The sequence below is a fragment of the Heptranchias perlo genome, chromosome 4, assembly GCF_035084215.1.
Source record: "Heptranchias perlo isolate sHepPer1 chromosome 4, sHepPer1.hap1, whole genome shotgun sequence".
In the NCBI taxonomy this organism is placed as follows: Eukaryota; Metazoa; Chordata; class Chondrichthyes; order Hexanchiformes; family Hexanchidae; genus Heptranchias; species Heptranchias perlo.
This window is the reverse complement of record NC_090328.1, coordinates 22866333-22880660: the sequence shown is the minus strand read 5'-3', so window position 1 is coordinate 22880660 and position 14328 is coordinate 22866333.

Sequence of the window (14328 nt, the reverse complement as noted above, 5' to 3'; positions counted from 1 at the left end):
ATATTCTATTCTCCCCCTTTTTTATCAATTTTTTGGTCATCTTTTGTTGGTTTTGAAACCTCTCCCAATCCTCAGGCTTATTACTCTTTTTGGCAACATTATAGGCCTCTTCTTTCAATCTAATACCCTCCTTAACTTCTTTAGTTAGTCACGGGTGGATCACTCTTCCTGTGGAGTTTTTATTTCTCAATGGAATGTATATTTGTTGAGAATATTGAAATATTTCTTTAAATGTTTACCATTGCTTTTCAACTGTCAAACCCTTTAATTTAATTTCCCAATCTACCTTTGACAACTCGCCCCTCATACCTAAGTAGTTGGCTTTATTTAAGTTTAAGACTCTAGTTTCTGACTTAAGTATGTTACTTTCTAAATCAATGTGAAATTCTATCATTATGATCACTCTTCCCCAGAGGATCCTTCACTGTGAGATTACTAACTAACCCTATCTCATTACACAATATAAGATCTAAAATAGCCTGTTCCCTGGTTGGGTCCATGGCGTATTGCTCTAGGTAACAGTCTCAAATACATTCCGTGAATTCGTCCTCCAAACTACCTTTGCCAATTTGTTTTGCCCAATCTATATGCAGATTAAAGTCCTCCATGATTAGTGCATTACCTTTGTTACAAGCTCCCATTATTTCATGATTAATACTCTGACCAACGGTATAGCTACTCCCACCAGTGTTTTCTGCCCCTTGTTATTTCTTATTTCCACCCATACTGATTCTACTTCCTGATCCTCTGAGCCACTGTCCTTATGTCATCCTTTATTATTAGGGCCACACCCCCTCCTTTTCCATTCTACCTGTCTTTTCTAAACATCATGTACCCTGGGATATTTAATTCCCAACCTTGGTCATTTTGCAACCATGTCTGTAATGACTATTAGGTCAAACTCATTTATCTTTATTTGTGGAATTAATTCATCTATCTTGTTATGAGTGCTCCGTGCATTCAGATAAAGAGCCTTTAATTTTGACTTTTTACCATTTTTTTCCTGCTTTGACCTTACTTGTTGTTCCTCTATTATTGGTAAACTCCCTGTCTCTTCCTGCCACACTCTGCTTATCTTTATCCAAGTCACCACACTGTTCTATTTTCTTAACTTTTCTCATTAGATTTCTAAATTTCTCCTCACGTGACTTCCCCCCCCCCCCCCTGCCTTTTCAGTTTAAAGCCCTGTCTACGGCCCTAGTTATTTGATTAGCCAAGACGCTGGCCCCAGCCCGGTTTAAGTGGAGCCTGTCCCATTGGAACAGCTCCCTCTTTCCCCAGTACTGGTGCCAGTGCCCCATGAATCAAAACCCCTGTCTCCCACACCACTCTTTGAGCACGCATTTAACTCTCTGATCTGTTTGTCCCTATGCCAATTTGCACGTGGCTCAGGTAGTAATCCAGAGGTTATTACCTTTGAGGATCTGCTTATTAATTTAGACCCTAGCTCCTCAAACTGTCTTAGCAGAACCATATTCCTAGTTCTACCTATGTCATTGGTTGCTACGTGGACCACGACAACTGGATCCTCCCCCTCATGCTCCAAGTTCTTTTCCAGCCACGAGGAGAGGTCCTTAACCCTGGCACCGAGCAGGCAACACAGCCTTCGGGACTCTCGGTCGTGGCTGCAGAGAACAGTATCTATCCCCCTGATTATACTATCCCCTTCCACTACCACATTCCTTTTCACTCCCCCCATTTGAATGGCCTCCTGTACCACAATGTCGTGGTCGGTTTACCCATCCTCCCTGCAGTCTTTGCTCTCATCCATGCAGAGAGCAAATACCTCGTACCTGTTGGACAAGGTCAAGGGCCAAGACTCCTCCATCACTACATCCTGGGTCTCCATACCTGCCTGACTCACAGTCACACCCTCCTGTCCCTGACCACTGGACAAATCTAAACTACTCTAAGGGATGTGACAGTCTCCTGGATCAAAGTATCCAGGTAACTCTCCTCCTCCCGGATGCATCGCGGACTCCAGCTCAACACCTCTGAGCTGCAGACACTTAATGTCGATGTGCTTGCCGGGGGTCACGCTGCTCTCCACAAACTCCCACATGCTGCAGTTACGACACACCACCTGCCCTGCCATTCCCTGTCTACCAAGAATTTATTTATTTACTTTGTTTAAGTTTTTAAATCAGTCACTATTCTTATATTGACTAATTATTTTATCTAGTTTAAATTATTGTTTTAAGCTCATAGTTAAAATCCTGCTCTTAGCTGGAGAGAACAAAAAGTGATACTCACCAACCAGTGACGTGACGCCATTTTTTCAATTTCTGCTGTGTGCTGACTCCCCCCGACCGAGCCTCTTACCCTCCCGCTCTCTTGGTCCACGTACTGACTCCCCCCGACCGAGCCTCTTACCCTCCCGCTCTCTCGGTCCATGTACTGACTCCCTCCGACCGAGCCCCTTATCCTCCCGCTCTCTCGGTCCATGTACTGACTCCCCCCGACCGAGCCTCTTATCCTCCCGCTCTCTCGGTCCATGTACTGACTCCCTCCGACCGCGCCCCTTATCCACCCGCTCTCTCGGTCCATGTACTGACTCCCTCCGACCGAGCCTCTTATCCTCCCGCTCTCTCGGTCCATGTACTGACTCCCTCCGACCACGCGCCTTATCCTCCCGCTCTCTCGGTCCACGTGCTGACTCCCTCTGACCGAGCCCCTTATCCTCCCGCTCTCTCGGTCCATGTACTGACTCCCTCCGACCGAGCCTCTTATCCTCCCGCTCTCTCGGTCCACGTACTGACTCCCCCCGACCGAGCCCCTTATCCTCCCGCTCTCTCGGTCCATGTACTGACTCCCTCCGACCGAGCCTCTTATCCTCCCGCTCTCTCGGTCCATGTACTGACTCCCTCCGACCACGCGCCTTATCCTCCCGCTCTCTCGGTCCACGTGCTGACTCCCTCTGACCGAGCCCCTTATCCTCCCGCTCTCTCGGTCCATGTACTGACTCCCTCCGACCGAGCCTCTTATCCTCCCGCTCTCTCGGTCCATGTACTGACTCCCTCCGACCGAGCCTCTTATCCTCCCGCTCTCTCGGTCCATGTACTGACTCCCCCCGACCGAGCCTCTTATCCTCCCGCTCTCTCGGTCCACGTACTGACTCCCTCCGACCGAGCCTCTTATCCTCCCGCTCTCTCGGTCCATGTACTGACTCCCCCCGACCGAGCCCCTTATCCTCCCGCTCTCTCGGTCCATGTCCTGACTCCCCCCGACCGAGCCTCTTATCCTCCCGCTCTCTCGGGCCACGTACTGACTCCCTCCGACCGAGCCCCTTATCCTCCCGCTCTCTCGGTCCACGTACTGACTCCCTCTGACCGAGCCCCTTATCCTCCCGCTCTCTCGGTCCATGTCCTGACTCCCCCCGACCGAGCCTCTTAGCCTCCCGCTCTCTCGGGCCACGTGCTGACTCCCTCCGACCGAGCCTCTTATCCTCCCGCTCTCTCGGGCCATGTACTGACTCCCTCCGACCGAGCCTCTTATCCTCCCGCTCTCTCGGTCCATGTTCTGACTCCCTCCGACCACGCGCCTTATCCTCCCGCTCTCTCGGTCCACGTACTGACTCCCCCCGACCGAGCCTCTTATCCTCCCGCTCTCTCGGTCCATGTACTGACTCCCTCCGACCGAGCCTCTTATCCTCCCGCTCTCTCGGTCCACGTACTGACTCCCTCCGACCGAGCCTCTTATCCTCCCGCTCTCTCGGTCCACGTACTGACTCCCTCCGACCGAGCCTCTTATCCTCCCGCTCTCTCGGTCCACGTACTGACTCCCTCCGACCGAGCCTCTTATCCTCCCGCTCTCTCGGTCCACGTACTGACTCCCTCCGACCGAGCCTCTTATCCTCCCGCTCTCTCGGTCCATGTACTGACTCCCTCCGACCACGCGCCTTATCCTCCCGCTCTCTCGGTCCACGTACTGACTCCCCCCGACCGAGCCTCTTATCCTCCCGCTCTCTCGGGCCATGTACTGACTCCCCCCGACCGAGCCTCTTATCCTCCCGCTCTCTCGGGCCATGTACTGACTCCCTCCGACCGAGCCTCTTATCCTCCCGCTCTCTCGGGCCATGTACTGACTCCCTCCGACCGAGCCTCTTATCCTCCCGCTCTCTCGGGCCATGTACTGACTCCCTCCGACCGAGCCTCTTATCCTCCCGCTCTCTCGGGCCATGTACTGACTCCCCCCGACCGAGCCCCTTATCCTCCCGCTCTCTCGGTCCATGTCCTGACTCCCCCCGACCGCGCCCCTTATCCTCCCGCTCTCTCGGTCCACGTACTGACTCCCTCCGACCGAGCCTCTTATCCTCCCGCTCTCTCGGTCCATGTCCTGACTCCCTCCGACCGAGCCTCTTATCCTCCCGCTCTCTCGGGCCATGTACTGACTCCCTCCGACCGCGCCCCTTATCCTCCCGCTCTCTCGGGCCACGTGCTGACTCCCTCCGACCGAGCCTCTTATCCTCCCGCTCTCTCGGTCCACGTGCTGACTCCCTCCGACCGAGCCTCTTATCCTCCCGCTCTCTCGGTCCATGTACTGACTCCCTCCGACCGAGCCTCTTATCCTCCCGCTCTCTCGGTCCACGTACTGACTCCCTCCGACCGAGCCTCTTATCCTCCCGCTCTCTCGGTCCATGTACTGACTCCCTCCGACCACGCGCCTTATCCTCCCGCTCTCTCGGTCCACGTACTGACTCCCTCCGACCGAGCCTCTTATCCACCCGCTCTCTCGGTCCACGTGCTGACTCCCTCCGACCGAGCCTCTTATCCTCCCGCTCTCTCGGTCCATGTACTGACTCCCCCCGACCGAGCCTCTTATACTCCCGCTCTCTCGGTCCACGTACTGACTCCCCCCGACCGAGCCCCTTATCCTCCCGCTCTCTCGGTCCACGTACTGACTCCCCCCGACCGAGCCTCTTATCCTCCCGCTCTCTCGGGCCATGTACTGACTCCCTCTGACCGAGCCTCTTATCCTCCCGCTCTCTTGGGCCACGTACTGACTCCCCCCGACCGAGCCTCTTATCCTCCCGCTCTCTCGGTCCACGTACTGACTCCCCCCGACCGAGCCTCTTATCCTCCCGCTCTCTCGGGCCATGTGCTGACTCCCTCCGACCGAGCCTCTTATCCTCCCGCTCTCTCGGTCCATGTACTGACTCCCCCCGACCGAGCCTCTTATCCTCCCGCTCTCTCGGTCCATGTGCTGACTCCCTCCGACCGAGCCTCTTATCCTCCCGCTCTCTCGGTCCATGTACTGACTCCCTCCGACCGCGCGCCTTATCCTCCCGCTCTCTCGGTCTACGTACTGACTCCCCCCGACCGAGCCTCTTATCCTCCCGCTCTCTCGGTCCATGTACTGACTCCCTCCGACCGAGCCCCTTATCCTCCCGCTCTCTCGGTCCATGTCCTGACTTCCCCCTGACCGAGCCTCTTATCCTCCCGCTCTCTTGGGCCACGTACTGTCTCCCCCCGACCGAGCCTCTTATCCTCCCGTTCTCTCGGGCCATGTACTGACTCCCTCCGACCGAGCCTCTTATCCTCCCGCTCTCTCGGTCCATGTACTGACTCCCCCCGACCGCGCCTCTTATCCTCCCGTTCTCTCGGTCCACGTACTGACTCCCCCCGACCGCGCCTCTTATCCTCCCGTTCTCTTGGGCCACGTACTGACTCCCTCCGACCACGCGCCTTATCCTCCCGCTCTCTCGGGCCATGTACTGACTCCCTCCGACCACGCGCCTTATCCTCCCGCTCTCTCGGTCCACGTGCTGACTCCCCCCGACCACGCGCCTTATCCTCCCGCTCTCTCGGTCCACGTGCTGACTCCCCCCGACCACGCGCCTTATCCTCCCGTTCTCTCGGTCCACATACTGACTCCCCCCGACCGCGCCTCTTATCCTCCCGCTCTCTCGGGCCGTGTGCTGACTCGCCTCTGACCGCACCCCTTATCTTCCCACTTTCTCGGGCCGTGTGCTAAGGCCTGCAGTAAGTTATCAATTTTTATTTTCACAACTGTTAATTATCATGTTTTAGATTGTTCTCTTTTATTCTATGTGTTTGCTAACAAATGTTGGTACCTAATGTTGATCAATAAGGGGGTCATATGTGTTTCTGTATCGTCGTTCAACCCTTACTGTAATCAGTGATCCTACGTCACCCCATTTTACCATGTTTATTTTTTAAACCACTGGTTAGGGACAACCTGGGAACATTCTGTGTACAGAATGTGTTGAAATCAACGTTTAGTGAAGTCTTCTACACTAGCTCATTCTCTCTGACAACCTCACAACTGTAAGGGGCAGATTTTCCCCTGTTGCGGACTTCAGGCCGGTGGAGTGCGCCCTGACGGCCGCACGATAATCCCCGGCAGGACGCCCTGCTCCATTTGGAGGGCCAGGCCCCAGAAGCATCCTGTCAGCTCTGAGTGGCCCCGGCTGGCCTCTGGCCCGAAACAAAGTGGTGGGGGAGATCCAATCTCTTGGAGGTGTTGGGTGGGGGTGGGGGGGGGGGGGGGGGGTGGGAGAGTGGAAGTGGCCCAGGCTGCTTTTTGCGGAGCTTGGAGGAGTGTTCCTGCTCCTCCCGGCCCCACCAATATACAGTGTAACTTACCCGTGGAGTCCTCCTTGGCTGGACTACCAGCTGATACTGGGCGGAGCCCGCCTGGTGCATGCTCCGCCCGGTACCATCTTAAAATGGCAAATATCACAGGATCCCAATTGGCATATTAAAAGGGACTCCCACCCGACTCAGGTGGGTGCTCTGGCTGCCCAGTGGTAAGCTCAGACAAAGGTTTTGGTGACCACTGCAGCAGAAGGAACAGGGCGGTAAGATATTCCCACCTTTTTCAGAGGGCTACTGTCTCACTTCCATCAGGCGGGAGGCCTCAAAATCTCCCCCCTTGATCTCTTTCCTTCCTCCTCCAAACTTCAGATTTTTAAAACTGGAGCTAAGGATCATCATTTCCTGATTTACCCAATCTTCTCTTTTATTCTTCCTGGTCTTATTGGCCTGTTTTATAATATACATTTGAAATGCATATAAAACAATTTCATTAGAGGTTATATGCTAGAAAATAAGTAGTAAGATACACTTAGGATAAGGATACATGTTATAAAAAGGCACTGGAGAAGGTGCAAAAAAGATTTATTAGTAGGTATTACCTCAGATCTGGTATAATTATCAGGAAAGATTGAACAGATTGGAGCTCTTTTCTCTAGAAAAAAGAAGACTAAGGGTTGACCTGATAGAGGTCTTTAAAATTATGAAAGTGTTTGATAGGGTAGATGTGGAGAAGATTTTTCCACTTGTGGGGGAGACCAGAACTAGGGGCCATAAATATAAGATAAATGATATAAATCCAATTAGGAATTCAGGAGAAACTTCTTTACCCAGAGAGTGGTTAGAATGTGGAACTCGCTACCAAAAGGAGTAGTTGAGGCAACTAGCATAGATGCATTTAAGGGAAAGCTAGATAAACACATGAGGGAGAAAGGAATAGAAGGATATCTTCATAGGGTTAGATAAGGAAAGGTGGCAAGAGGCTCATGTGGAGCATAAACACCAGCATGGACCTGTTGGGCCGAATGGCCTATTTCTGTGCTGTATTCTACGTAATGTAACTTATCATTTGAAGCACCAACCATGTCACAGACATTGTTCTACAGGTAGCTTTCTATAAATTGTGGGCATGTTAGCATTAATTCTTCAAAGGACTTCAAAATGAAGCATTAACCAGAAACAATGGAGCTCACATCTTCATTGCTAAAGTTGCCTCCAAGAAGTTTGGTCTTTTATGTCCAATTTTCTTCCTGCTCAATAAATCCTAGCTCTCTATAATGCCCAAGTCCAATTAGGGATGGGCAATAAATGCTGGCCTTGCCAGCAACGCCCACATCCCATGAACGAATAAATAAAAAAGTCCATCCTAGACTTAAATCCTTCTTCCATATCTGGGGAGACACTTTGAAGCTGAGACGGAATGCATTGACATAGCATCTTATCAAATCTCTCAGGACATGCTAAAACGCTTCACAGGTGGTGAATGACTTTTGAAGTGTAAACACTGTAGTTATGTTGGCAAAAGGAGAAGCTTTTTGTCTGATAGGTGACTTTTCTCTCACCTTTAGCTTCTAATACCCTTCCTCTGTCACGGTCTTGTCTTTATTTTATCAGTACTACTATGGACAGTGCTTCTCTGAACTTGCTTCTGTTCTACCTAAGCGCAAATGAATATCTTATACACTGTTCCTCTTCCTTGCATTTTCCATGTGTTAACACACAAACATATGAAAATGATAAGCAGGAAAAGTTGTCCCACCAAGCCTGTCCCGCAGTCATGATATCTGGAGCATCATGACTCAAATGCGAGTATTTTCCAATCCGGCTTGTTCAGAGGGTCTCTCAACATTACAACCAGATTTTCAGACGCAGCAGGAAACAAAGTCATTTTTCTGGTCTTTTAATTGCAATTGTTTGGAGCGTTTTTTAAACTTTTCCTCGCAGAGACCTGCTCTGTATTTTCTGTTTCTTTTTATGCATTTTTATGGCAAAGTAAATCACATTTAAAAATTGAAAAGCTTCCCCAATTGCAGGTTTTTAAACCTGATGTGCATGAATCATGGTTAAATGAGTTGAAACTTCAAATTTTAAGACTCAAGGAAGGAATATATTGGTGTGGGTTTCGCGTTTCTTTTTGTCCCGATTGTTTACGCTGATTTATGTCCATTTATGGCCATTTTGAGTTTGGGCATTTTCTGATGAGATTGGGAGAATACTTGGGCATTTTTCAACGTCAGCAAAATGGGTGCAGCTTTGGGCGCAGTTTCGGGTGCGAAGGGCATTTTATACTGTGTTTTGTGTTTGATTAGGTGTCAGCTTAGGCCAGATTTGCATCATTCATGTTCCTGCTGGGTCCTGTGACTGGGGTTCTTTGACAGAGGAAGATGGATGAACTGCCTCACATACCTGCAGAGTCCTTTGACCATTGTGCAACAACATTGAAACAGTGCTAATGTGCTTTTGCCAGAGTACTATATCAGTGCTCAGGTCCAGTTCAGCACAGTTTGATGCAGGGTTGAGCAGCGCCTGTTTTTCAGGCGTATAACGGGCACCTATGGGTGCGATATGGCGAGGCCACACCCTACGCCCATCCAGTGCTGGATGTTCATCGTCTGCTACTCCGCAGGCATCCGAGGCCCATGCCGGAACTATTCCGGAACTATTCCGGAAGTTCATTATAATATTAAAATAATGGTCCTAATAATGGTTGTGAAATTGGTCTGCTCCAATGCCTGACTCGTCACGTGATAAACTTGCCCAGCAACTCCCGGCACTAACAGTCAGCAAGGACCCTGCAGGAGTGCTATTTAAAGAACTCATCAAAAGTATAGTGGAAACTCCATAATGGAAATGAGTGGATAATCAAAGTTTGGCCTTGTGTGTAGCACTCTCGTCTCTGAGTCAGAGGGTTCAAGTCCCACTCCAGAGACTTGGGCACAAAAATCTAGGCTGCCACTACCGTGCAGTACTGAAGGAATGCTGCACTGTCTGAGGCGCTGTCTTTCAGATAAGACATTATATAGAGACCCTGTCTGCCCTCTCGGGTGGACGTAAAAGGTCCCATGGAACTATTTTGAAGAAGAGCAATGGAATTCTCCCTGGTGTCCTGGCCAATATTTATCCCTCAACCAATATCACTAAAACAGATTATCTGGTCATTATTACATTGATGTTTGTGGGACCTTGCGGCGTGCAAATTTGCTGCCATGTTTCCTACATCACAACAGTGACTACACTTCAAAAGTACTTTATTGACTGTACAGCATTCAGGGACGTCCTGAGATTGTGAAAGGCACTATATGAATGCAAGCCTTTGTTTTTCTTCTTCTTTCTGAGGCAGCCCATTTCTTCCACTGCTTTTACATCCAGCAAATCGTGCTCTGGGTTATTTCCATAATGAAGACCCTTTTCACGTGGACCGATCATTAGCCTGACTCACATCTCCCTACCGGGAGTGGGGGGCTCCACTCCACTCCCATCAGATGTGAATACCCCGCTGGATGTCAACCCAGAGACCTGAACTGTGGTCTCCACTCGCTGGGACTGTTTGCAGCGGGGCTCAAAACACATGACCTTCTGTCTCAGAGGTGGGAATGCTACCACTGAGCCAAGCCTCACTCCCTTGTATGTATGAAACAACAATATCATCACCACAAGAATGAAGACACGTACAATACAAATAACAAAAGAAACATTATAAAGATCTTTATGCTCACTGCAAAATCAGAACCATATTCTTTTTGAATCCATTCATAATGTTGCTACATTTAGTGACCAGTGCAATTCTTTCCCTATGAAGTTTTATCCACCAAGAAAAGGAGATGAAATACAAATAAGAAAAAAGTCGAGTAATGGGACAACATCTTACATAAGACTTTGTGCTGTGAAAATACAAGTGGATAATTGAGATGATGGATACCATGAGTGTGGATAATAAGGTACCACTGTTTATGTTCTCAGAGTGATGCGGAGATGCCGGTGATGGACTGGGGTGGACAAATGTAAGGAATCTTACAACACCAGGTTATAGTCCAACAGTTTTATTTGAAAATCACAAGCTTTCGGAGGCTTTCTCCTTCGAAAGCTTGTGATTTTCAAATAAAACTGTTGGACTATAACCTGGTGTTGTAAGATTCCTTACATATGTTCTCAGAGTGGTATCAATAGGCCTGATGTTAGATTTATCTGTTTTTACTATGAACATTGCAAACAAGTAATTTAAAAAGTAATTCAAACAAATTCAGTTATTAACATTAGATCTTTTGAAAATGAAATTAATATCAGGCCATGAATAATTAGTAGCTCTTAATGCTACTGAACTGCAGTGTGCAAGTTATGAAATATCTCCTCCTCCCCCTACCCCTCCTTGGCTCACTACCAACATTATGCTTGATAGCTAGGGAACTGAATAATGTTTATAAATAACCAGCAAAATGTCCCTCCTATTTATGCTGTTGGTTTCAATGATTAAACCTTGGCAAACAACAGGAAGACAAAATGAAACTGGTGTCTGGGGCTTTCCCCGTGCTGTAGGACAGGGGTGGCTAACCTTTCAAAGCCCAAGAGCCTGAAAAAGAAACTGTAAACCGACAAAGAGCCACAGCTTTTAAATATAGTCCACTGGTAAAGTCATTGATATTCTCAGTGCAACTACAAGACTGCTATGCAAGAAATGTTGGACCCTTGCATATCAATGTGACTTTTTGAATGCTTTTTTTTCAGCTGTTCACTTTAGATCTGGATTGAACTTTCTCTTTCTATCTCTCGCACTCCCTCCTGTCTTCCAATCCTTTTTCCCACACCTCATTCCTTCTCTCTCACAACTCTTTTGTCTCTCTTCACCTCTTTCTTAACCTCTGTCATTCACTCGTTGTCTTTATCATTCTCTCAGCCCCTCAGTCTTTCTTTCATTCCCTCTGTCTTAGTCTCTCTTGTTCCCCCATTCTTTCAGTCTCATTCCCTCACTCTCTCCATTCTCTCTTTCATTACCTCTTTCCTCCCCTCTTCCTCTTTTCACTCATTTCCTTTCTCATCTCCACTTTTCCTCTCATTCATTCTCCATCTCTCTTTTTCCCTGTAACCCTGTCTCTATCTCACTTTTCCTTTTTTCTTTTCTCTTTCTCTTATTCCATTTTTAAAATTTCTGTGCTCTCCTCTCCCCTCTCCACACTCTCTCCCCTCTCCACGCTCTCTCCTCTCTCCACGCTCTCTCCCCTCTCCACGCTCTCTCCCCTCTCCACACTCTCTCCCCTCTCCACACTCTCTCCCCTCTCCACACTCTATCCCCTCTCCACACTCTCTCCCCTCTCCACACTCTCTCCCCTCTCCACACTCTATCCCCTCTCCACACTCTATCCCCTCTCCACACTCTATCCCCTCTCCTCGCACACAGTTACCACCAACTGTTCTTTGTCTCCTAAACCTGACTGACGCCTCCATTCCAGGAACACCATCTAACTCCCTTTCTGCTGCAGATGCCATCAGCTCTGAAGATGTCTGCACTTGGCAGTAGTGGGAACATTTCTCTCCATTTGCTCTTTCTCTGGGCTCCAGACTGATTGATTGTTTAAGAGTTGAATGCGACCACAGGATACAATGGCATATTCAGGTTAAAAGTAGATCAATCAAAAATAATTCCAAAATCATATGAGCTAGTTTATCTTGTATTGTGTCTATTCCAGAATCATCGAAAGTTAAAAAGTAAAATCTATGATCTGTGTGCACCCATTTCCAAATGGTCCTTGTTCATGGTGAATAATAGTTTAAAGCATCAGGAACATTTGGAATTTGAGATCTTGTGATGAAGTGTCCATTCACTGCACCATATTGTTGAGGGAGGCTTGTATCAATAATTACCTACATGTTAAGTTCCTGACCTCCGCTGAACTGACTTAAAGAGCTGCTCACCCGTCACCCCTGTGCTCGCTGACCTATGTTGGCTCACGGTCCACCAACACCTCACATTTCAAATTCTCATCCTTGTGTTCACAACCTTCCATTGTCCCTCCCTTCTCCTGCACAACAATCCTCTGAGAACTCTGCGCTCCTCCAACTCTGGCATCATATGCATTCACCCACTCCCTTTGCCTTCAGCTTTAAGCTCTGGAATTCCCTCCCTAAATGTCTCCGCCTCTTCACCTCGCCCGCCTCCTTTAAGACCCTCCTTAAAACCTAACTCTTTGACCAAACTTTTAGTCACCCCTCCTCATATCTCCTTCTTTGGCTCAGTGTCAATTTTAGTCTCATTACATTCCTGTGAAGCACCTTGGGACTTAAAGATGCTATATAAATGCAAGTTGTTGTTGCTCATTGGAAGCCATGCATTTCTGTACAGGAAGTTGTGGGGTGGTGGGGGGGGAAGAATTGGAGGAAGTGTCATCCTCAGGTGGCTGTTTCATGTGTCGGTTTAGCTCAGTTGGCAGCACTCAGATCTTTGAGTTAGAAGACTGTGGGTTGATGTCCCACTCCAAAATTTGAGTGTTTTAACAGCGCTCCAGTGTTTCAAATCAACCAAAGTAACAAGGAATTAACTTAGTAACTTGTAGTGCTTCATCTTTGTCTACAGAGCAGAACACTTTTTATGACAGTTTAAACAAGCTGGATCTGGTTTGTGAGCTGCCATAATTGCAAAATGGAAACTTGCCAATCCACAGCTATCAGTTGAAAGTGCAGAAAGGAGAGACCAAATGCGTATACACAAACGAATAATAAGATTTTATGCAGTACAATATTGATGCTAGCAGACCATTTGTTAACAGAACCCACTGGCCTCCAAAGCCTTAAAAGAAAATACATTTCTAATGGAGTCAGTAACCCTTTAAAGGCAGAGCATGGACTGCAACAAGTAAATTTCAGCCACATTTTTCTTTGCACTGTGTCGAACCTTTAAAACATTAGTGAATTTTCCATTGATCACGGTAAGTTACAGAACTATCGGCCTAGAAATTCGAGCACTCCTAAAAACACGTGTGCAGGGAGCCCAGGGAGCAATCCCTGCCCCTAAATGGATAGGCCCAAGATGCACATAATATTGGGCTTCGGGCCTCATTATCATCGAGCCAGAGTGCCACAGAAACCAAATGGGCTTCCCCAGGCAGCTTGCCGGAGAAATGGACTTGAAGGTAAGTTCTTAAAGTCACCGGGAGTGGCAGTGAAAGCAGTTGATAGGAGTTATGGGGGTGGACAGTAGAGCTACCGGTAATTGGAGCACCAATACGGTGTATGGTGGAGGGGGGGGTGGTGTTGGGGTTAGAGAAGTCAGTCAGCAGAAATGGAGGGCCCAATAGACTTGAGAATCACAGCTCGGAGGATGACATCACATGATCTTCTTCACTCAATCGTTAGTAAGTATCAAGAAAGAACAGTACCACATCACTGGGATGTGGAAGTGTTTAATCACTAGGAAGACTGAATGGCACCATTATTATCTCAATGAAATCAATAGGAAATTCAACTGTGACAGCAATAGCAGGATGAAAATTATTTATTTGGGCTGAGAAACTGTCTCTCATTTGCTAAACTCTTGTTACCATTGCTGAGAGAAAAAAAATCTTTGAAAACAAGTCTTGAAACACTTCGTATTGTCAAAATCTGCTTCAGGGCATGCCTTATCAGAACACACACGTTATAAATTGTTGGGACAGTTTTAGGGGCCTTAACCAGTTTGTGGTTGTGGGAGATCTGAAAGCCTTCACTAAGAGGAAAATCATTTAAGCATAAAGATATCAGGTGACATGAAGACATCAGATTAAATTCCATTCTGTTTGTGGCATAG